The 6,580-nt window shown below is 45.0% G+C and overlaps 1 protein-coding gene across 2 annotated transcripts in view; it reads left to right on the top strand.

Moving 5' to 3' along the window:
• Positions 1-6,580, top strand: part of CENPL (centromere protein L) — a 35,796-nt gene that overhangs the window by 13,964 nt on the left and 15,252 nt on the right. Inside the window, exon 1 of one of the 2 annotated variants that reach the window (XM_006767015.2) lies at positions 175-621. The exons of the other annotated variant lie outside the window; for it this stretch is intronic. The gene's annotated coding sequence lies outside the window, so the exon portion shown is untranslated. Of the gene's footprint in view, positions 1-174; positions 622-6,580 lie in introns of those variants that run through there. 2 annotated transcript variants of the gene reach the window in all.

Raw genomic sequence — 6,580 nt, 5'->3', positions numbered from 1 at the left:
CAATCAGAGCGGAGGCCCCGCCGCCATGCTTAGTGCGGCCGGAAATTGGAAGGAAAGCGTCGCGCCGGTGGGAAAGCCGCTGTCCGTCGCCGCGGGCTTTCAAACGTGAGGCTATTGGTTAGATTGCTCGAACGTGCCCTCAGTAAAAATGGCGACCGTAGTTGCTTCACTGACTTGGAATCGGCGCCCGGAAGGCTTCCGGCGTTGGGCCGCAGTGTGAGTCGGGAAACGATTTTAAACGAGGCGGCGGCGGCGGCTAGCGAGTGAATTGCGGATTTTCAACGGCGGCTTTTGGCGGCCGTTGGACTCCGGTGGAGCGTGCCAGGTGGGACACCTTGTCCCTTGCCCTTCCCCTCCGCGGGCAGAGGCCGACTCGGCAGGAGCGAGGGTCGCAGAGCTGGTGGCCGGGTCCGCGGAGCTGTCCCGCGGGGTGAAGTCGCGGCGCTCCCCCCGGCTTCCAAGGGAGCGGAAGCGTCTCCAGTGGGCCGGCCTCGCCCTTAGCCGCCCTTTGGGCGGCTTTTGTACCTCAGGGGATGTCAGTCTCGGCGACGTGCTGGCCCAGCTTTGAAGAATGACTCGCGACGCCGGCGTGGGGGACAGAGTCATCGCGGCACTTCACTGGTAAGATGCTTCGTGGGGGTCCAGGCCTGGCAGTGAGCTTGACATTTCGCCCTGTTGCGTGGTCGTTATCCTTACGGTCTTGTGTGTTTCGGTGTCTTTCTCCTGCACTGTGTCCCCAGCAGCCGCCGAGCCCGGGCCTGGGGGCGGTTGGCCTCGGGGCGGTGGCGATGGAAAAGGTAGAGTCAGGGTTCCTTCCTTCACAGATTTCACGGGAGAAAAGCAACGACGCTGTGAGCGTGTGTTCTGAGCTACAGGTGCAGGGGGACTCGGCGGGAGAGCGAGCGAATTTTAACCTAATTCAAAAGTTAGGAAAATACTTAGTAAACATGTATTACCTAGGTTTTAAATTTTATTTATTTTACATACAGAATTATATTAGTTTTAGGTGTACACTACGGTCATCTGACATTTGCATACTTTACAATGTGGTCATCTCACTAATTGTAGTAACCTGTGTCCGCGTGCCAATTTATCACCCCTCCCGTAGCCCCCATCTGGCAACCATCAGTTTGATTTCTTTCTGTGTTTTTTTTTTTTAGTTTTTTTTTTTTTTTAGGAGATTCCGCACATAAGTGAAATCATATGGTACTTGTCTTCCTCTGACTTATTTCACTGAGCATAATACCCTCTATCAGTGATGGCGAACCTTTTGAGCTCGGCGTGTCAGCATTTTGAAAAACCCTAACTAACTTAACTCTGGTGCCGTGTCACATATAGACATTTTTTTGATATTTGCAACCATAGTAAAACAAAGACTTATATTTTTGATATTTATTTTATATATTTAAATGCCATTTAACAAAGAAAAATCAACCAAAAAAATGAGTTCGCGTGTCACCTCTGATATGCGTGTCATAGGTTCGCCATCACTGCCTAGGTCCACCCATGTTGTTGCAAATGGCAAGATTTATTCCCTATGAGGAGCATTTCATTGTATATATGTACCACTTTATCCATTCGCCTGTGAATGGACACCTAGGTTGCTTCCACATCTTGGCTATTGTAAATAATGCTGCAGTGAACGTAGGGTGCAGATAGCTTTTCCAATTAGAGTTCGTTTTCTTTGGAAAACGCCCAGGCGTGGGATCGCTAGGTGGTTTGGTAGTTCTGTGTTTAGTTGTTGGAAGAGCCTCCGTACTGGTTTCCATAGCGGCTGCTTCAGTCTACATTCCCGCCATCTGTGCATGAGGGTTCCCTTTTCTTCACATCCTCACCTGATCTTGTTTGTTGGTTTGCTAATGACCGATAGGTGAATTGCTGAGCAATTCTGCAGGCTATTAGGTAGCTTACTTCCTTTTCCCCAGTAGATGGTGCCGTAGGTACGTTCCTATTTTCTCTGACCCACTCTCCTTTCCCTCTGGGATTGCTCGAAAATGCCCTGATGGTGGGAGTCCCTATGTGACCGGCTGGCCTGGTAATGGTGGGGCAGTGTGGAGTGGCACTGGTTTTGAGAGTTCCCAGAACTCCCTCCTACCTCCCCTCCCCTGTGTTTTTGGCTTTTCCGGGCTCTGGGGGCCGTGTGGAGGAGAGGAGGCAAGTTCTCGATCCAGTTATGGATGTTGGCAATGTTGTGTGTTTGCAGCTTCCCAGCCATCTTTACCGGGTTCTGCCGCATGGGGAGTTGGGCGGGGAGATGCTTTTTCCGTGAGGCAAAATGTGGGTACAAGGAAGTATATGAAGATGGACCAAAATGAGTGTTACAGACTCAGTGATGGAGAATCTATGACATGCGAACTCATTTTTTTGGTTGATTTTTCTTTGTTAAATGGCATTTAAATATATAAAATAAATATCAAAAATACCAGAGGGTGGGGAGATTGGGGGAGACCTGTGGCAGGAGGATAAAGAATTAAATGTCAAAGCCTAGGGTTAAGCTCCTCCGGGTTAAACTGTTTACTTATTGTCAGATTTATAATCACTGTCCACCTGGGACAGGTGAGCCCAGACCCAGTGTTCCCTATTTGCAGCTAAAAACCTGATGCCCTTGAGTTTGCTGTGGAGGCTACAATTCCATGGCTCCTGCCCAGGACAGCCATCCGTGGGGTTAGGGCAGTGGTCGGCAAACTGCGGGCACTTGAGTGTGGCTCTTCCACAAAATACCAGGTGCGGGCGCGCACGTACACTGCGATGGAAACTTCGTGCGCAGAAGTCGGTATTTTGTGGAAGAGCCACACTCAAGGGGCCAAAGAGCCGCATGTGGCTCGCGAGCCGCAGTTTGCCGACCACTGGACTAGGTGATCCCAGAGATCCCTGTGGGTGAGTATATTATTAGTTTCCAAAGATTTTATAGACCATCTTTAAGGATTTTGTTAGACCCATCTAGAGGGTCTTGAGGCTTTTTCCCCCCTGAATATTATTATTATTTTTTTAATTTTAATTTTTTTCTTTATTGATTAAGGCATTACATATGTGTCCCTATCCCCCCATTGCTCCCCCGCCCCCGCTCATGCCCTCACCCCCATGGTGTCTTTATCCATTGGTTAGGCTTACTGGTATATGCATGAGTCCTTTGGTTGATCTCTCCCCCTTACCCCTCCCCTCCCCTACCTTCCCTCTGAGTTCATAATTTTTAAAAGAATTTATACTGCAGTGATTTTCTTTTACAAAATGCTAATCTGAGCAGGTCAATCCCTGGTTAATCTTTTAATGATTGAAAAATGCATTTTTGAGAGGGAGAGAGTGAGAAAGAAACATCAATGATCAGAGAGAATCATTGATTGGCTGCCTCCTGCACACCCCCTACTGGGGATCAAGCCCGCAACCTGGGCATATGCCCCTGGCCAGAATCTATCCTGGTACCCTTCAGTCCTTAGGCTGACGCTCTATCCACTGACCCAAACTGGCTAGGGCTCTGGATCTGCTTTTGTTCATCAGTGTATATGTTGTTCATTATATTCCTCAGATGAGTGAGAGCATATGATACTTATCTTTCTCTGACTGACTTATTTCACTTAGCATAATGCTCTCCAGGTCCATCCATGCTGTTGCAAATGGTAGGAGTTCCTTCCTTTTTACATCAGCGTAGTATTCCATTGTGTAGATGTACCACAGTTTTTAATCCATTCATCTGCTGATGGGCACTTAGGCTGTTTCCAAATCTTAGCTATGGTAAATTGTGCTGCTATGAACATAGGGGTTCATATATCCTTTCTGATTGGTATTTCTAGTTTCTTGGGATATATTCCTAGAAGTGGGATCACTGGGTCAAATGGGAGTTCCATTTTTAGTTTTTTGAGGAAATTCCTTACTGGTCTCCACAGTGGCTGCACCAGTCTGCATTCCCACCAGCAGTGCACGAGTGTTCTTTTTCTCTGCATCCTCTCCAGCACTTGTTATTTGTTGATTTGTTGATGACAGCCATTCTGACAGATGCGAGATGGTACCTCATTGTCGTTTTGATTTGCATCTCTGGGGTGATTAGTGACTTTGAGCATGTTTTTATATGTCTCTTGGCCTTCCTTATGTCAAACACTTTCAAAAAGTATTTAGGCCCTGGCTGGTTTGGTTCAGTGGATAGAGCATCGGCCTGCAGACTGAAGGGTCCCTGGTTCAATCCTGGTCAAGGGCATGTACCTTGGTTGCGGGCATATCCTCAGTGTGGGGTGTGCAGGAGGCAGCTGATCGATGTTTCTCTCTCATCAATGTTTCTAACTCTCTATCCCTCTCCCTTTCTCTCTGTAAAAAAATCAATAAAAAATATATATTTTTAAAAAGTATCTATTTAGGTCCGTTGCCATTTTTTGCTTGGGTTGTTTATATTTCTTTTGTTAAGTTGTATGAGTTCCCTGTAAATGTTGGAGATTAAACCCTTATCGGAGAGATAACATGGGCAAATATGTTCTCTCATTCAGTGGGCTTTCTTGTTGTTTTGTTGATGGTTTTGCTGTGCAGAAGCTTTTTATTTTGATGTAGCCCTATTTGTTTATTTTCTTAGTAAAATACAGCCTAGTAGCTGTATCAGTGATGATACTGCTTCAGCATATGTCTGAGATTTTGCTGCCTGTGGATTCCGCTAAGATTTTTATGGTTTCCCATCTTACGTTTAAGTCCTTTATCCATTTTGAGTTTATTTTTGTGTATGGTGTAAGTTGGTGGTCTAGTTTCATTTTTTTGTATGTATGTGTCCAATTTTCCCAACACCATTTATTGAAGAGCTCTCCTGACTCCATTGTATGCTCGTGCATCCTTTGTCAAATATTAATTCTTTCTCAGGATTGCTGCAGCTATTCGGGGTCTTTTTTTATTCCAGATGAATTTTTGGAATGTTCGTTCTAGATTTGTGAAATATGCCGTTGGTAATTTAATGGGGATTGCATTGAATTTATAAATGGCTTTGGGTAGTATGGACATTTTGATGATGTTGATTCTGCCAATCCATGAACACGGTATATTCTTCCATCTATTTATGTCTTCCTCTATCTCTTTTTTCAGTGTCCTATAGTTTTCTGAGTACAGGTCTTTTACCTCCTTAGTTAAGTTTATTCCTAGGTATCTTGATTTTTTTTGGTGCAGTGGTAAATGGGATTTTTTTTTTAATCTCTCTTTCTGTAAGGTCACTATCTATATATATAATCTATATGTATAAAAGGCTGATATGCTAAGTGTCCCTCCACCCATCTGACTGGTCGCTATGATGTGCACTGACCACGAGGGGGCAGATGCTCAATGAAGGAGCTGCCAGGCTGCAGTGACTTGGCAGTAGCAGTTCTCGGGTGATGCACCCTGAAATCAGAGAGAAGGGAGCCCAATTCCTTGCGGGGCTGCACAATTCCACCTTTGGCCATGGGTTATGTTGTTGTTGGGGCACTGTCGGCCCCAAATCTGGTTTACTGTACCAGATTGGATTTGCTTTCCACACCCTGTACGACAGCGACTTTCCAGAGTGCCCTCTCACACTTCGGGACCCCTCTGGGTATGTTGGAGAGCCAGTTTCGGCCCGATCCCCACAGGCCAAGCTGAGGGACCCAACCTGCTGGAGGGACCCAGCTCACTCTGCAGACACCGGGGAGGGATGGCGGAAGGTTGGCTCTAGGGCGTGTCTGGCCTGTCTCACCCAATCCAACCCTGCCGGCCACCTAATTAATTTCCTTTCAATGTGCATGAATCCATGCACTGGGTCACTAGTTGGTGTATAAAAATGCCATAGATCTCTTGATGTTAATTTGTATCCTGCTACTTTGCTGAATTTATTGAGTAAGTCTAATAATTTTTTCATGGAGTCTTTAGGGTTTTCTATGTACAGTATCATGTCATCTGTGAATAATGACAATATTACCTCTTCTTTTCCAACTTGGATACCTTTTATTTCATGTCTAGCACTTCCAGTACTATGTCAAACAGGAGTGGTGAAAGTGGACATCCCTATCTTGTTCCTGTTTGTAGGTGAAATGGTTTTAGTTTTTACCCATTAAATATGATTTTGGCTGTAAGTTTGTCATATAAGACAAGTTGAGGTGTGATCCCTCTATTCCCACTTTGCTGAGGGTTTTTATCAAAAAAGGGTGTTGGTTTTTGTCAAATGCTTTTTCTGCATCAATCGATATGATTATGTGATTTTTATCTCTCAATTTGTTTATGTGATGTATCATGTTTATTGGTTTGCAGATATTGTACCATCCTTGCATCCCAGTATAAATTCTACTTGGTCATGGTGTCTGATCTTTCTGATGTAATGCTGGATCCGATTTGCTAGAATTTTGTTGAGGATTTTGGCATCTATGTTCATGAGGGATATTGGTCTGTAATTCTCTTTCATTGTGTTGTTGTCTTTATCTGGTTTTGGTATTAGGGTAATGCTGGCTTCATAGAATGAACTTGGAAGTATGCCTTCCTCTTGAATTTTTTGGAAGTCTTAGGAAGATATGTTTTAGTTCTTCTTTGAATGTTTGGTACAACTCCCTCTGAAGCTGTCCAGTCCAGGGCTTTTGTTTGCTGTGAGTTTTTTGTTTGTTTATTTGTT

This window comes from Myotis davidii, unplaced genomic scaffold, assembly GCF_000327345.1.
Source record: "Myotis davidii unplaced genomic scaffold, ASM32734v1 scaffold580, whole genome shotgun sequence".
Taxonomy (NCBI): domain Eukaryota; kingdom Metazoa; phylum Chordata; class Mammalia; order Chiroptera; family Vespertilionidae; genus Myotis; species Myotis davidii.
The sequence above is the reverse complement of the archived record's forward strand: the minus strand, read 5'-3'. Positions and strand labels throughout refer to the sequence as shown.